General features: G+C 46.6%; 1 protein-coding gene across 2 annotated transcripts in view; it reads right to left on the bottom strand.

Annotated features, from left to right (window-relative positions):
- Window positions 1-11,592: 11,592 nt before the first annotated feature.
- The window catches only part of ADPRM (ADP-ribose/CDP-alcohol diphosphatase, manganese dependent), a 291,610-nt gene continuing 285,171 nt past the window's right edge, over window positions 11,593-18,031 (bottom strand). For both annotated transcript variants that reach the window (XR_007146840.1, XM_047832679.1), the window contains exon 6: window positions 11,593-12,069. The gene's annotated coding sequence lies outside the window, so the exon portion shown is untranslated. The remainder of the gene's footprint in view (window positions 12,070-18,031) is intronic.

The following is an 18,031-nucleotide window of genomic DNA, read 5'->3' as shown; positions in this document are numbered from 1 at the left end:
TCTCTCTTTTTCAAATATCGTGGCTTGAAGTTCCTTTTTGTTGATGAGAAGATTTGGGGGTTTTAAATTTATTTTATTTCTATTTAAATTCTAGTTAGTTAACACACCGCATAACATTGGTTTCAGGAGTAGAATTTAGTGATACGTCACTTACATACAACATTCAGTGGTCATCACAAGCGCCCTCCTTAATACCCATCACCCATTTCGCCCATCCCCCACCCACCTTCTTCGATCAACCCTCCGTATGTTCTCTATCATTAAGAGTCTCTTATGGTTTTTTTCCCCTCCCTTTTTTTTCCATTCCCATATGTTCATCTGTTATGATATGAACATATCATATTTGTCTTTCTCTGACTTATTTTACTTAGCATAATATACTCTAGTTCCATCCATATGCAAATGGCAATATTTCATTCTTTTTGATGGCTGAGTAATGTCCCAGCCACCAATATATATGTGTGTGTATATATATATATATATATATATTTTTTTTTTTTTTTTTTCTTTATCCATTCATCAGTTGATGGACATTTGGGCTGTTTCCATAGGTTGGCTATTGTTAATGTTGCTATATGCATCAGGGTGCATGTACCCTTCTGAGTATGTATTTTTGTATCCTTTGGGTCAGTTCCTAGTAGTGCAATTGCTGGACCCTAGGGTAGCTCTATTCTTAACTTTCCGAGGAAACGCCATACTGTTTTCCAGAGTGACCGTACCAGTTTGTATTCCCACCAACGGCACAAGAGGGTTCTCCTTTCTCCGAATCCTCGCCAACACCTGTTGTTTCCTGTGTGGTTAATGTTAGCCATTCTGACAGGGGTGAGGTGGGATTTGGGTTTTTAAAAGTTTTAACTGTTCATCTGTTGTATTAAATTTGGTGGAGGTAGAATTTATGATTTCCCCCTAATTTTGCTCTTGTGCCCTGGAAGAAAATGAACATCCTTTGGAGGTAATAGTGGGGTGAGTTTGAAGGGTGTGTCCTCTGTCTCCCTCCCTATGTGCAGGCCCCCAGAAGTCATGTGAGCACACTGGGAAAGAAATCAGGCAGCTCTCTGCAAGCCAAGAAGAGCACTCCCGCCAGAATCCATCCATTCCGGTGCCTTGACCTTGGCACTCACAACTGGGAGAAGAACATACATGTGTGTGGCTTTAACTACCTAGCCTCTAGGATTCTTTTACAGCAGCCCAAGCCAACTAAGACACTGACTCACATAAGACACCTCAACAGAACTCCCAAATCTGCAGTCACATGGCTCCCCTTCCTTGTTGCACTGATTTTCTTAGAACCAAAATGTGAAGATTTACATTTAACACTATTTACCTGTTGCATTCTTTTTTTTTAAGTTTATTTATTTGAGAGAGAGAGAGAGAGAGAGAGATAGTGTGTGTGTATGTGTGTGTGTAAGTGAGCAGGGCAGAGACAGAGAGAGGGAGAGAGAGAATCCCAAGCAGACTCCACGCTCAGTGAGGAGCCTAACTCAGGGCTCGATCCCAAAAGCTGTGAGATCATGACCTGAGCCAAAACCGAGTCAGACGCTCAGCCGACTGAGCCACCCAGGCGCCCCTCCATTTTGTATTCTCATTCAATCTTATTTCTATAAATCTTAAATCTTTTTGTTATAACACTTTTTCCACTGTCCCCAAGAGTAAATCTTGTAAGTTGGAGAGCTGAGGCAGGGGGCTCGTTCCTGAGTACTCTCCATAGCCTGTAAGAAGTGCAATTTTGGATTGACCTTGAAAATGAAAATTTCCTGGGGTACCTGGGTGGCTCAGTTGGTTGGGCGTCCAACTTCAGCTCAAGTCATAACCTCGTGGTTTGTGAGTTCAAGTCCCATGTCAGGCTCTGTGCTGAGAGCTCGGAGCCTGGAGCCTGCTTTGGATTCTGTGTCTCCCTCTCTCTGCCCCTCCCCCACTGGTGCTCTTTCTCTCTCTAAAAAAATAGATAAACAGTAAAAAAAAAAAAGAGAGAGAGAGAGAGAGAGAGAAGAGAAGAAAAGAAAAGAAACAAAATGAAAAGGTTCCTAAGAGCCTAACTGTGGGGAGATGAAATGGAGATGAAAGAAAATAAACAGTTGAAGCTAAGCCAAGTTCATTGAGTACTGGGTGTACCTCTAAATTCCTACGTGTGCACATACTTCACACATTAAAACTCCACTCCAAACTATTCGAGTCATTTGCAGCCCAAAGAATTGACTGGTGCCCCTGACGATATGTTCTCTATTGTAGTAAAGCACTTAAGGGTGATTCAGGCTGCTTAAAGCGTGTCGAGAAAGGACATATCAAGTCTACGCAGATTCTCATTTCAGTCCTGCTGTGTGACCTTATATCAAGTAAACATCTTTAAACATGGGTTAGTTTGCTCTGTAAAATGCAGGTCTTTGCCCTGAAGTCCCTTCCAGCCTAGAATCAGGCTGGAAATCTGACCCTAGATTTCTGGTGGATAAATGTAAAGAGAGACGGGGGGAGGGGATGGCAGCGTGTCCCCTGTTTTCTGACACTTGGACCCGAAGGGGAGCTGGGCACAGGTGTACAGGGGGGCTGGTCCCCACACCTCTCCTCCGCGCAGGGATAAGAACTAAGAGGAAGGACAGAGTGACTGCAGTGAACAGCCCCACCTGCTCTCTATCCGGAGCCACCCGAGTCCCTTCCTGTCCCTGCCAACACATCTCAGTGGGTCCCCTGATTTTCTGGGGGGGGGGGGCGGAGAGAGTAAAAGAGATGTGCACGCATTTCAGTCCCTTTCTGCTGACTCGGATTGCACAGCAAGCTGCAGCCATTATTTTTTATTGCTGATGCCACTTCCTATCAAAACAATTTGGTGCTAATAAGCCCCTATAATAGTAAGCAATGGTTTGGCTGAATAATTGTCACTAAATACCATTCAAGGCTTTGTTGCTTCTTGGGCATATTGCTAATTATTCCGCATCTGAAATAACACCCAGAGGCCCATGGAGTGCTAGTAAATAGGGTTTCTTCATGCTCCTGAAGCCGGAGGCTGGGTGTGATTAGGAATGCCAAGGCTTTGAGCCAGTCAACAATGGCTACCTCGCAGTCTCGACTCCTACAAAATCACAGCCTTTTGCAAATTGTACCAGAGCTCAGACAAATCAAGGCGTCCGTCTCGTGCCAGGATCGGTGGAGGAGAGTGGCGGAGGTGAGGGTCTCCGTGGGGCTGCCCAGGAGGGTTCCTGAGGTGAACAGAGGACTGGTGTTGGTGGAGGGCAGGGCCAGCAGAGTGGAATCACAAGGTGTGGCTGGTCTACCTAAACTGGATGGGGGCTATCATCCCAGCTAGGGAAAGCAGAGGTTGGTAATATAAGGGGAGTACATATTAGGGGCAGGGTGGAGTGGGGAGCTGAGAATATCCATATCAAGGTTCATCTCACAGAGCAAACTCTATAGACTTTGTTTTCACCCGATCAAGGCAGCAGGTGGTTTTGACTTCCATCTCCCAACTCAGTGCCAGGCCAGACCCTTAGTTTCCTGTGTGTACAGGGAGTATGGTACTCTTTCTCACTCTCAGGATGCTTCAGTTGGCCACAGGCCATGCTGGGGGCGGGGGCGGTGTCACAGGAATCCGAGGCAGGAGGAACACAGGGTTATCGAGTTACATGTGGCTGCATGCACAGAGCAGCTCGGAAAAGACAGTGGTAGGAGGGAAGCTAGGGGCTCGGAGACAGGGATGGAAGGCAGGCATATGATTCTGTTACATCTTTTCTTACAGTTGAAAACGATAGCCAATATATGCATGGTAAAAAAAAAAAAAGTGGTATTTAGAAATATAGCATGTGCATGACCCCAACCTAGATCCATGACTGAGACGGGCAGGCACAGGTGAGAGCACCCATAGGGAACAGGGACTTTTCATATTTCTGCAGAATTTCTATTCCATCCATCCATCCACTCATCTAGCCATCCATCTATCCATCCATCTATCCCTCCACCTACCCATCCATCCATCCATCCACCCATCCACCCACTCATCCATCCATCCATCCACCCATCTACCCATCCACCCACTCATCCATCCATTCATCCATCCATTCATCCATCCATCAATCCATCCATCCATCCATCCATCCATCTACTCATCCATCCACTCATCCATTCATCCATCCACCCATCTACCCATCCACCCACTCATCCATCCATCCATCCAATACTCTTCCACCAAGTTTTGTTAAGTACCTTCTTTTTGCAGGCCACCCAGGTGCCCCAGATAAGTGTATTCTTAATCCCCATCACCTGTTTCACCTATCGCCCACCTACCTCCCATCTGGTAACCATCTGCTTGTTCTCTATAAGAGTCTGTTTCTCAGTTTCTCTTTTCCCTTTGCTCATTCATTTTGTTTCTTAAATTCCACATATGAGTGCAATCATATGGTATCTGTCTTTCTCTGGCTTATTTCACTTAGCATAATACCCTTTAGCTCCATCCATGCTGTTGCAAATAGCAAGATCTCATTTTTTTTTATTGCTTTTTAAATTACCGGAATATTATATATATATATATATAGTCAGGTATATAATATATATGTAAGATATGTATATCTCACATCTTCTTTTTTTTTAATTTTTTAAATTTATTTTTATTTTTAATTTATTTTATTTTTTATTTATATTTATTTTTATTTAATTTAATTTTATTTTTGAGACAGAGAGAGAGCATGAACAGGGGAGGGGCAGAGAGAGAGGGAGACACAGAATCTGAAACAGGCTCCAGGCTCTGAGCTGTCAGCACAGAGCCCGACGCGGGGCTCGAACTCACGGACCGTGAGATCATGACCTGAGCCGAAGTCGGACGCTTAACCGACTGAGCCACCCGGGCGCCCCTATAACTCACATCTTCTTAATCCACTCAGCTATCCATGGACACGTGGGCTGCTTCCCTACCTTGGGTTGTAAATAATGTTGCAATAAACATAAGGGTGCATGTATCTTTTCAAATTAGTGCTTTTGTTTTCTTTGGGGCAAATACCTAGGGGTGTGATTACTGGATCATATGGTAGTTCTAGTTTTAATTTTTTGAGAAGCCTCCATACTGTTTTCCACAGTGGCTGCACCAGTTTGCATTCCCACCAATGGTGCATGAAGATTCCTTTTTCTCCACATCACCAACACGTTGTTTCTTGTGGTTTTAATTTTAGCCATGTGAGGTGATACCTCATTGTCATTTTGATTTGCATTTTCCCGATGATGAGTGATGTTGACCATCTTTTTCATGCATCTGTTGGCTGTCTGTATGTCTTCTTGGGAAAAAAAAATGGGCCCGCTGCCCATTTTTAATCAGATTGTGGGGGTTTTTTGGTGTTTAGTTGCATAAATTCTTTACATATTTTTATTATCAACCCCTCATTGGATATATCACTTTCAAATGTCTTCTCTCATTCAGTAGATTGCCTTTTTATTTTGTTGATGGTTTCTTTTGCTGTGCAGAAGCTTTTTATTTTTATTTGGTCCCAATAGTTTAATTTTGCTCTTGGTTTCCTTGCAGAAGAGATGTTTCTAGAAAAATGTTTCTGCAGCTGATGTTAAAGAAATCATTGCCTATGTTTTCTTCCAGGAGTTTTACTTTCTAGGAGTTTTTTCTTCTAGGAGTTTATTTATTGAACTACCCTTGCATCCATGGAATAAATCCCACTTGATAGTGGAGAGTGATATTTAAAAAAATTTTTTTTAACATTTATTTATTTTTGAGGGAGACAGAGACAGAGTGTGAGCTGGGGAAGGGCAGAGAGAGGAGACACAGAATCTGAAGCAGGCTCCAGGCTCTGAGCTGTCAGCACAGGGCCCAATGCGGGACTCACTCATGAGCCGTGAGATCATGACCTGAGCCGAAGTTGGCCGCTTAACCAACTGAGCCACGCAGGTGCCCCGGAGAATGATATCTTTAAATGTATTGTTGGATTTGGTTTTCTAATATTTTGTCAAGGATTTTTGCATCTATGTTCATCAGAGATATTGGCCAGGGGGTGGAGGCAGGGGGGAATGGGGAGCTGTTGTTCAATGGGTATAAAATTACAGTTACACAAGATGAATGAATTCTAGAGATCTGCTGTACGACATAGTCCCTATAGTTAACAATACAGCATTGTACACTTAAAAGTTCATTAAGGAGGTAACTGTCAAGTGTTCTTAATACACACACACACGCACGCACGCACGCACACACACACAAAACAAAAGGACACAAGAAAACTTTTGGAGATGATATGTTTATTACCATGATCGTGGGGATGTATTGCGGGTATATGAATATATCTCAATCAAATTGTATACATTTCATACATGCAATTCTTTGTATCTCAATTATATCCTAATAAAGCTATAAAAAAGACAGAAGATATACACAAAAGTATAAAAAGATATACATAATGTGGTAGGATTTTCTACAAAAGTGCAAAGTGGGGAATAATCCAAGTAACTACCAAAAATGGGTAAATTTTAGTGCATGCTCACTGTTGCCCATTCCTTCCACCTCAGCACTCACTGTTTAGGTATATGCCAGTGCCATCCTATATGCAAGCACTGCGACCCTCTCAAGGAGCAGGCAGCAAAAATTTTTCTGCAAAGGACCAGGTAGGAGCCATTGTAGGCTTTGTGGGACAATCTCTACTCTGTCCTTATAGTATGAAAACAACTGTAGGCAAAACGTAAGTGAATGGGCAAGACCATGTTCCAATAAAGCTTTATTGACAAAAACAGGAAGTGGACTGGAATTAACCTATAGGCTGAAGTTTGGGGACCCCCTGATCTAAGGGCTTTCTTTCAGCTCCTGTATAGGTAGGGCAGGACAAAAGTGCCAGGCAGCTAATGCTACCAAGAATAGCCATCACCTAATGACAGAGAGGATTTGGAAGACAAGTCCTACAGGGTCCTTGACCTTTGGAGGGTAAACGACTTTCAGATTCCTACCAGGATCAAGTCTGAGTTGTCCACAGCAGCAACCTGCTCATTGACCTACCTCTGTTGGCTTCTTCTCCTTCCCTTTCTCTTTCTGCACTCCCCTACCAGATTTTCTGGGGATCATCTCCCTGACAAACCGTTTCAACTAAAATTTCTGTCTCAAGATCTGTTTCTGGGGGCAACACGGCCCAAGACGGTTGGTAAAAGGAGTGATCCTGAGAAGCAGACCCTCAGGGTGGGTTTCTGAAATTGGATCCTTCTCCACCCATAGGACTCCCGACATTAAGGGGATATCGTCAAAATCGTTACCATGCTGTAGACTCACATGTGCTAAGATCTTCACGTATGGTTTATTTGGATAGAGAGGTGGAAAGACAGGTGCATGATTATGCTGTGGTGCGTGAAAGATATGAGCATGGCAGTAATTGTAAGGATTATGGAGCCGGGCGTCATTGACTGCCATGGAGTCTCTACAGGAAGAACATAACAGACTCAGATCAACCGCCTATCAGCTTAGGGCATGGTGAGAACGCCAGAAAGTACCCATGGTCGCCTGCAAAGAGATTCTCATCTCCTGCAGTCAGAGGGAAGACTGGGCTGAAAATCAGACCCCAGACTTCATTGGGAGAGCGGCAGACTTCTAAAGGAGGCTGAATGCACAGCCCCGTATGTCTTCTACGCTGATTATTGAGAACCTGGAAGCCCTTCTTCCCTCTGAACGCTATGAGTCAACACAGGTGGCCTTCTCTCTCTTGCTGGAGGACATCAACCTTATTGCCTGGAGATCAGCAAAAGGAGCATGCCTTAAAGAAAGAAAGCTCATCCTCCTCAAAGTTGGCCTTTGCTTTCTCTCATTGTCTCAAGAGCGATAATGAGCGTCAAGACGCAGCATGACTCAAGCAGGGAAGTGCCATTTCTGCTACAGGAAGAGAGTGGCTGTTTTCCAGAAGAGCTGCAGGGCACAGCTGGTGTGTACTGGAATAAGAGCATATATCTGGGCTCTGGAGGGTGGGAGGCTAAAGAAGAAATATGAGAAGCTGAGTCGTGGAAAGTTTATGGCAAGGGCATAGTCTCCAATGACAACAGACTTAATATAGTGAGGATAGAAGGAGCAGGACAGACTAGATTATTGGAAGGGCTTCTTTTTGAAGCTTGGACACAATGATGGGTTGCAGAAAATCAAGCAGAGATTCTGGAATGGCCTTGGTAGAATTTTGAGGAAGATGTCAAGAGGCTCAGAGGCGTGCTGAATGGACATTAGAATGGACATTTAATAGAGACCAGCCAGCCCACCAGCTGACCGTGTTCCCTGGGAGGGCCCAAAGGAGAGCCCCTTTACTAAAGGAATAGAGAATGTGCCAGTGAAGGGGCCTCCAGCCTCATTGAGAAGCTCAGTGGTAGCTTCCTCTTATAGCCCGGGGTTGATAGTGGGAGGTTGAAGCTAGACTCCCTTGTATCAAATGGGAATGATACAATTCCAGAATAGCAGAGGCAAGGTGGATTTAATGATCGTAATGGACAGCAATGCTGGAATAGTAACTAGGAGGCCTAGAGGTGCAGGGCTCTCTGGCAAAGAATAACAAACCGTGGCATTGCTAGGGGCAGCTAGCTGGGGAGCAAATAGGATGCTGCTTGGCTTGTCCAACCAAAATAGACCCCAAGAACAGAGGATCAGAGTGTTGAAGTTGGTGGCCCAATGCAAGATCATAATCCCTCATCTGGTTTCCAGGTTTGAGCCAGTTCTCGGATCCAGAACCCTGTGATTAAGGGAGATCCTCTCATAGGAACTCCTGGAAAACCTCAGAATACATGGTACGAATTCCCCCGACCCTCCTCCAGGGGGACCTGGACTACAGGGAAGGAAATCACCCAGGGTTCACTGCACCGTGCCCTGCGGAAAGGGGACCACCTACATATTTCAAGGGCAATTGGATCCGGAGCTTGAGCTGACACCCAAGGCCAGAGAAACCAAAGCACCATCACGATGGCATAGAGTGGGTTTGTGAAAAACAGGTGATAAATGGAGTCTTGGCTTCTTTCCATTTCATAAATGACCACCGAGTCTGCCAGCCCACACTGTGATAATGTTCGTGGTTTCTGCGTGCTTAATTGGGTTGGGTATGCTTGGCAGCTGGAGGAACCCTCTCATTGGTTCCTGCCCCAAAGTGGGGAAGCTATCATGGTAGGAAGGGCCAAGTGGAAGCCCCCGGAGCTGCTCAGCATTCCAGCCAAGACGGCAAATTAGAAGCAGTAACTCATCCCAGCTGAAATGGCAGAAAATCGTGCCCCACTGAAAGGTCGCAGAGGCGGTGGTTCCCGTATCTCTGTTTAATGCACTGAGTCGGCCCTTGCAAAAACCAGACGGGTCATCGAGCGTGGTGTTAAACCCCCTGCAAATGTAACCAAACAGCAGAGCCAACGGCTGCTGCTCTGTTAGGTGTTACTGGAGCAGAGCCACACAAGGGTAGGCTCTTGGTGTTCTGCTGTTGTATTGTATTTTATCAAGGGTTTGGCTCAGCCTACAGGTGTGGACAGAAATTAGAAAATTCGCGCGTTGCCGGGGCGCCTGAGTGGCTCAGTGGGTTAACCCTCCGACTTCGGCTCAGGTCATGAGCTCACGGTTGGTGAGTTCGAGTCCTGCATCGGGTTCTATGCTGACAGCTCAGAGCATGGAGCCTGCTTCGGATTCTGTGTCTCCCTTCCTGCCCCTCCCCTGCATGTGCTCTCTCTCTCAAAAATAAATCAATATAAAAAATTAAAAAAAAAAAGAAATTAGAGTGTTGCCACACCATAACTCCATATAGGGTGGGCCCTAAAATAGTGGTAGGGGATGTCCTCACAGGGGCCAGAGTTCAGAGCAGTACACCAAGCCATCAACTTGGCATGGAAAGAGAAGTGGTCTCTGATAAGGACCCTGGGTGCTGGCAAATGGCTTGGCTGACTGTCAGGTGCCTGGGTAGCAGGGGAAGGGACCTAGAAGAACACGAAGAAGCAATCGGGAGAAGGGAAGGGGCATCCGGTAGACATATGGGGTATATGGTGTGGGCACCAAGTGCATGGGTCCTTGTGTCTCATGTCAGTCAACGACGACGAGAAAACATCTACTGATAAGTCACCGAAGAACCAGGGGAATGGAATGACGTAGATTTCAGCCAACCTCTGTCCTCGACCACCCAGTGCCTTCATCCATTACTCTTCATCCAAAGAGTATTTGTGGACCCAACAGCATGAGCTCCCGATAGCCACAGCTGGCCTTGTGACTGCTGTGGCTGGTTGTCCTGGCCTAAAAAGCCACACAGCCCAGCACTGAGCCTGGGGTTTTCAGGAGACCAACTACCACTAGATGTCAAGTTGATCCCAATGGAATCCTTCTTCTCTGGAAAGAACCGTGATGAATCCTCATTAGGATTGGTACATGTTCTGGGTATAGGTTTGCTTTCCCGACCACCGTGTGTCAATCAGCACCACTTTCCAAAGGTCCATGGAGCCTAAATGTGGGATCCTGAATAACATCCCCTAAGAACAAGGGACCTATCTTAAAGCAAAGGAGTTGTGACAAATGGGTGCATGATCGTGGTATCCAGTGGCCTTTTCATGTACTATTTCATCCAGAAGTGGCTTATTGAATAAAATTGGAATGACCTCTTAACATTTAGCTAATGCACCAGCCTAGGGATGATACTCTCAAAAGGGTATGGTGCTGTCCTTCAAGAGATCATAGGCTTAGATCCAAAAGCCAAGGTCCAAAGTAAGAATGGCTTTTCTCCACACCACTTCCAGGGACTCAGGTGGGGAAGTTGTGCTTTCTGCCCCATAACATTTGGCTTTTCTGGGTTGGAAATACTGGTTACTTGTATGGAGGGGATAGGTGTACCGGGGGCATAATAATAGTTCCACTGAGCCCAAAGCTGTGGCCGGTAGCTTCTGGGGCTTCTCAGTTCAGTGGGTCGTCAGACAGACAGGATTTACTACACTGGCAGGGGTAACTGATCATGACTGTCATGAGCAAACGGAGGGAAGGAAGAACTGGTTGGGACCGTGTGGATTCACTGGGCCACCTCTTGGTGCCCTTATGCCTGGCGGCAGTCATGATCGGGCAAATGCAGCAACCGAGGCTTTACGAGGATCCTGGAAGCCGGGGGCTGAAGGGCTGGCTGAGGAGCTTCCTTCCGTCTGCAATAAAAGCCACCGGAAGGAGATGCTGAATCGGGACCAAGCACAGCAGAGGTGATCGGAGTCTCTCTAGCCAATCCTCTTGTCAGTCCTTTTTTTTTTTTTTTTAAATCGTGATCACGACTTCCTAGAGAGGGGAGGGCTGGGATGGCATGAACAGCGGGATGTGAGCAACTCTAGCAGACAGCCTGGGCTCCCCGCTCATAACTTCTTGGCCTACACACGTCAACAGTGTCCGACAGTGAGCACCGGTGATTCTCCACCTACGAGCTCTCTCTTGACCTACTCAGGATGCGCCAGAGTGTGGGGGCTTTCCGCCTTCAGGAGCAGCCCTCAGCAATGACAGACGGGAGTTGGACGGCTAGGACCCTTACTTCTCTGCTCCTGGGTGGGATATCCTGGTGCATACTGTTTCCCAGATGCCCCCAGTAGGACTGGGTTCCAGCTGCCCACAGTGGTCACCTGATCATTTAGCGCTCCTTGGACCACCACCCCTTCCTCCCATCTCCATCTTCCCTTGTGCTTCCGGGGACACCCAACTGCCACATAAGCCATTTGTACTCAAGCCCTTGTCTCAGGATCTGATTCCGCACGAACCTATATAAATCCTACCTTGGGGATCACTGATTCACGAAAACAACATCAGCATTATTTAATATCAAAACATAGATACGTGTCCATTAAAATTCCGAGTAATACAGAATTACTTTCTCATAGCGTATCAACCACTAGAGCCAACAACTCTCATCACGTGTTTTAGCCAAGATGCGCTAAAGGAAGATACGGAATTCCCCGGGTGGAAGGCTGGCTGCCAGTCTGTCTGCTCCGCTCAACCTCTTTCGCGGCTGCTATCATGTGACAGAAAGTAGTGTTGACCACAGTGGCCCGCAGAAGACACGCAGGTTGGAATGTCGGGAGTTTTGCCGTAGAGCCAGGCAGAGCACCGCAGCCTAGGTTCATGCAAACATCCAGGGGTCTCCAGGTGCCCTGAAGGAAATCGAGAGGGAACAGAGGGGTATAAAATTCAGCAGGCATTCAGAGGCCAGTGGGCGTGTTTTCACTTTAGGAAAGTGTGATAACCATCACTCTGTGCTCCAGGAATCTGTCACCAAACCCCTGTCCTGACTTCAGGGAAATGGAACGGAAAGGAAAGCCTTTGCTAATGGGTTCGATATTCGGAACACAGTTCTTACGGGTCTGTACTGTAGCGATCCCAAGTGCTGACAACTCATCAGAGCCTGAATTTCCAGAAAAATGGAAAATGTGTATGTGTGTGTGTGTGTGTGAGTGCACACGCGTGCACGCATGGGTGTGCATGCACATGTGTGTCCATCACACAGAGAGTGTCCTGCGTCTAAATGGACTGACACGGAAGGAGGTACAAGATAAGTGTCAATATGTGAGTGTTTATAAAAAGTGAGTTTTGTTAAAAAATAATTATTATTTCTATACACAAGGAAAGAGTGTGATATTGGCATAAGTGTTTTAGTTTTACTCTCTATATTTCAGAATGGTTTGAAAATGTTTTCATTTTTTTTAATGTTTGTTTTATTTTTGAGAGAGAGAGAGTGGGAGGGGGGAGGGCAGAGAGAGAGAAAGACAGGGGCTCCGAAGCCGGCTCTGTGCTGACAGCAGAGAGCCTCACACGGGGCTCGAACTCCCGAACCGCGAGATCATGACCTGAGCCGAAGTCAGACGCTTAACCGACTGAGCCACCCAGGCGCTCCTGAACTTTTTATACTAGGCTTGTACCAGAATCTCTGCTCCTTTTTTCTCCTGGAAGCTCCCTGAGAACAACAAAGACATCAAGGAACGGGAACATTTCGTAGTTGACGAAACGGACACATGTTCATTACTTCAAACTACAACTAGTGAGTGGTAGGGAGAACACACACAGTTAAAATGCTCCTAAGGGAAGATGCTGTGAGATGGCTCTTGTCTCTGAGGTTCCCGGGTGGGGTGGGCAAAACACAGAATTCTCAAGAATTTTCATGGGGTGCCTGGGGGGGCTCAGTCGGTTGAGCGTCGACTTCGGTTCAGGTCACGATCTCATGGCTTGCGGGGTTCAAGCCCCACGTTGGGCTCTGTGCTGACAGCTCAGAGCCTGGAGCCTGTTTAGGATTCTCTCTCTCCCTCGTTCTCTGCCCCTCTCCCACCTCAAGAAATGAACGTTAAAAATTAAAAAAAAAAAAAAGACAACTGCCAAACAACTAGCCAAACTAGCCAAACAACTGCGACACTCAGAGATTCCCTGTGACCAGAGAGACTTTCTGCCGGCTTGTGGCAGAAGCAAACGCAGGTGGAGGAGGGAAGTGTTTGGAGGCAGCAGACCCCAGGCTACTGGCTCCCCCCAGCTCAGCCCCGCAACCCTTCCATGAACTCCATCCTAGGGAGAGCAATGGTCACAAAGAAAACAAGCGAGCACATCTGGGTGGGGATCCTAGGAAAGGACACATCTCGGAAATACTCTAGAACAAAGTCGGTAAACATTGCTAGTGGAGCTCTACGTGAAAGAAAAGGTAGCATGTGCTATTTGAAGCGAGAGCTCTGACGAGAGATAACAGGGTTTGAGGAAGAAACGGCAGAACAATAGAAGGGGATGAGAAGTGGGTTGGCTAGGCTCAAGGGATACGTGGAAATGCAAAAGGAAAACATCTGGGAAATGATGGTAACACTGGAAGCAGTTAAAAAAAAAGAGAGAAAGAAAAAGAAGAAGAAAATGAAATTCAGAAACACCATCAGGAATATGCGAGACGGGATTGAGAAAATGGGGCAAACAAAAAAAGAATTTGGAAAGAATAAAATGTTTCAAAGAAATAGAAAACGATAAAATAGATCAGGAAAGCTATTCAAAAAGAAGATGGGAAAACTTGGATGCGTCTGGAGATTTCTCCCATGGATGCGAAGAGGGATTGATTAATGCCAGCTGCAAAGTTACCCCTCATGAAGTTAGGGGAGTTCAGTGAAACATTCTAGTTAAGAAAGGATTCCATCCAGACACCCCGTGTTAGTTATCTATTGATACATGACACAATGCTCCAAAACTCAATGGCTTAGAAAACCGAACATCTATTATCCCATGGTTTCTGTAGGACAGAGATCTAAGTGTGGCCTCAGTGGGGTCTCTGGCTCGGGATCACCCGCAAGGCAGCAACCGTGGGGTTGGTCTGAGCTGTGGTCATCTCAAGGGTGGGCTGGGGAGGACCCATTTCCAAGTTCACTCATGCAGCTGTTCACAGGATTCTGTTCCTTGAGGGCTGTTGGACTGAGCACCTTGGTTTTTCTCTGGCTATTGGCTGGAGGCTGTCCTCAGATCCTTGCCATGAGGCATTTCCATAAAGTTCCTCACAATAGGATAGCTGGCTTCCCTCTGAGTTAGAGGTCCAGATAAAACACAGGAGAGCCAACTGTTTGAATCTCAGGTAACAATGAATAATTTTCGGTGTATGTCTCAAATGTTGCATGAGACATACTTACACTAAATGATTATCCGTTGCTTGTCTGAAATTTAAATTTACCTGGGCATCTGCATTTTGACTTGCCAAATCTGGCAACCTTGCCCAGATGAGCCAGCAAGGGAGCTGGAGAGGACAAGAAAGGCGGAAAGCACGGTCTTTTTGTAACTTAACAGTGGAAGTGCTATCCCATCACTTTTATGATATCCTACCTGTTAGGAGCAAATCACCCAGTACAGCCCACTCCCAAGGGGAGAGGATTTCGCAAGGGCATGAACACCAGGGGAAAGGGATTGTTGTCAGGATCTTAGGGAGTCCCCAGTATATACCCTACACACACACGTAAACACACGAAAAGCAAATCATATACGTATACAGGTGTTGGTAAGACTTATCTATAGGAACACTCAAAGTTACAAAACAGTGTCTAGAAAATTCTCAGGGTAGTACGGGGCGGGGGCGGGTGGGTGGGAGGTGAGTTTGGGGAGTAACTGAAATTCAGATATAATGTTCCCAAAGGAAATACTGGCAAAATCTTCAAGAACTCAGGGTGTAAAAGTCCTAGAACATTTCCCAAAACAAACAACACCACCAGAAACAAAAGCTACATGTCTGTGAAAACCACAGCGTGTGCTTAGCCTTGAACATGTATAATAATGTAAGTCACCAAAGACTCGGGAGTTGGGATATAGGAAGAAAGTAGGGGAGGGGATCACATATGCGGGCTGACTTCCTGGTCTTTCGAGGCAGGCTAGAGAAGGATGTTGAAAGATAGAATAGAGGTGATACATCAAGTAACAGAACTACATGAACGTCATCTCATTCATAGGCTTAATCACATGGGAACCGTAGAAAATGATAGAACCAAGTCAAGTCAGGTGATGGAAGATTCGGGGTGAAGAGAGAGGAGGAAGGGGAGTGCACCAGGGTCTTTATCTTAAGCAGTGGGGGCCATTAGGTACCATTTACAGGTGGAAATTCAAGAAAATATAACAGACAGCTGCTACGAGAACAAAAACAAAGTGTTTAACTTTCCAATTACCAGAAGGGAAGGACAGTCAAAAATGGAAAACAGATACTACAGATGGAAAAGTTTTGTTTTCGTTTTGAAAGTATTGAGAATAGAAAGAATTTAAACAGAACAAAACAAAACAAAACAAGAGGGGCGCCTCGGTGGTTCAGTCGGTTAAGCTTGTGACTCTTGACTTCAACTCGAGTCATGATCTCGCGATTCATGGCGTTGAGCCCTGCATTGGGCTTGGTGCTGACAGCATAGCGCCTGCTTGGGATTCTCTCTCTCTCCCTCTCTCTCTGCCCCTCCCCTCTAATAAATACCGTGGACCAAAAAGTGTCTCCGGAGACTGTCTGATTAGAGTAGGGACTCCTTCCCCATTCTGTGCGTGGGGATGGAGGGAGGAACAGAAAAGGGGATCGTCAGAAGGGAGCACGGAGGAAGTGCTCAAGTCTCGCTTTCTCCGTGAGAAAAGGAAGAAGGCTAGGCAGACTGGCGGAATCATCCCCTTACCTTCAATGTGCATCGTTTTTCTTCTCTAGCCAAGCGGCTCAGCAGACAAGCCCGGGGTCCACGGGGATATTTCTGTTCCCACCTCCTGAGCCCAGCCCCGTGGAGCCACGCTGCCCCTTTGTGTTGTTTGGGACCATGATAGGGGCAGCATATTTATGATTCATGACGGCATCTAACGTAGGTCCGTGTATACTTGAACCCTATGTATGCCGAATCCGTGGAGTATACAATGCCAGATAGTCATAGTGCGGTCTACTTTCTCTCTCAGAGTATGTAAAAGTCCTTCCATCCATGCAGTCGACCAGACACTGTACAATGAACCCATGTGACAAAATAAGAATGCCTCCTTTTTTTTTTAATGTTTATTTATTTTTGAGAGAGAGAGAGAGAGAGAGACAGAACCTGAGCAGGGGAGGGGCAGAGAGAGAGGGAGACACAGAGTCCGAATCAGGCTCCAGGCTCCGAGCTGTCAGCACAGAGCCCGACGCGGGGCTCGCACCCACCAACCGTGAGATCGTGACCTGAGCCGAAGTCGGACGCTCAACCGACTGAGCCACCCAGGCGCCCCGGGAATGTCTAAGTTTTAACAGACAACAGGAAGAAATCAAGACCTAAACTTGAAAATGGCTCTCTCTCTTCTCGAAAGAAAATCTTCTCGAAAGAAAAGAAAATTACAATACCAAACTCCCCCCTCCCTAATTTCGCATGGATGCTTTAGCCAGGCCAAAGGGGCGCGCTTTGATTTCTTTTTGGCCACACGCTGAGTTTCCTCGGTCTTTGGCATTTCTAAACTTGCATTAACCCGATTCTGGGCTCTGACATGTCCTACTTTCCAAATGCACGAAAGGTCGGCATTCCTTCCTATGGGCTCCGTATCCCTTCCTTGTGGTAGCCGACTCCCCTGCTCACGGTGAGTCTGGTGGGGATGTCTTTCGAGTATCTTCACCCCTTCTACCGGAGGACTGAGCATGCCACCAAGACAGGCGATCAGTGACCACATTCCCACAACCCCCCCGGGTTGGTTTTGATCTGGACACAGGACCCGAGCAAGACCAATCAGAGCCCTTTGGGGTGGGTGGGGGGATTTACATGAACATCAGGATAAAAAACATGGCTTCTCTTCCAAGAGCGAGAGCTCTCCAGACAACGTAAGCTTGAGGCTTTAGCCATGGGAATTGCTGACCTGAGATGTCACGATGCCGCTGTCCCGTGAACAAAGCCTAACTGAAAATAAAAACAAGCAGAGACAAACAGCTGAGTGATGGTGAGTTTCCTTGCACTGCTTAGACCGGTTGAGCGGGTTTCTGACTCTTTTAATTCAAAAAGTTTTGAGTAGCCCAGGCAATGAGACTCCCGTTTTTTCTGTGGTGTAGGACATCTCCTCCCCCAACACACAGACGAGGTCTGACGGCTGCAGAAACAGCAGATCCACAACAGGGTGAGCCTGGATCCACAGCAGGGACTGTGTCGGACTGTGTCAACCCCAGGAGAGACCTGCCTTCCCCACACACACAACACCTCAGTGGAGCAGGACAGAAACCACCTCCCTAAATTCCACGAAAAAAATCTCTCCGTTTTGGGCCCAAACGAGGAGCCTGCGATTTCAGTGAGAGGTCTGGGACACTCCTCACCTGACTCCAGGCTTCTGCTTTCTTGATAAATCCAGTTACTGGGGACAGCTGCCACCAGCCCGAGCCTGGCCAGAGCTGTCTCCTAGAACTGGGACCTGAGTTTGCATCTCCCCGAGTAGCGCTTTGACCCCAAAGACTCCCCTTTGTGCATTTACCAACTTGGCTCCAGATCAGGCACGAAAACATTATTGATTCAGTGTCGGGTTTTGCTAATAATGGTGTTATTACGTCCAAGGCCCATCAATGCCTGGATATGCCTGCGATACCTGTATGTTAGGAACAACAGAAGAGTTACAATTAAAGTCGTCCTTACTTGATAGATGGCGAGCACTGGGTAT

This window comes from Prionailurus viverrinus, chromosome E1, assembly GCF_022837055.1.
Source record: "Prionailurus viverrinus isolate Anna chromosome E1, UM_Priviv_1.0, whole genome shotgun sequence".
In the NCBI taxonomy this organism is placed as follows: Eukaryota; Metazoa; Chordata; class Mammalia; order Carnivora; family Felidae; genus Prionailurus; species Prionailurus viverrinus.
Note: the sequence above shows the minus strand (reverse complement) of the source record. Positions and strands in the feature narration are given on the sequence as shown.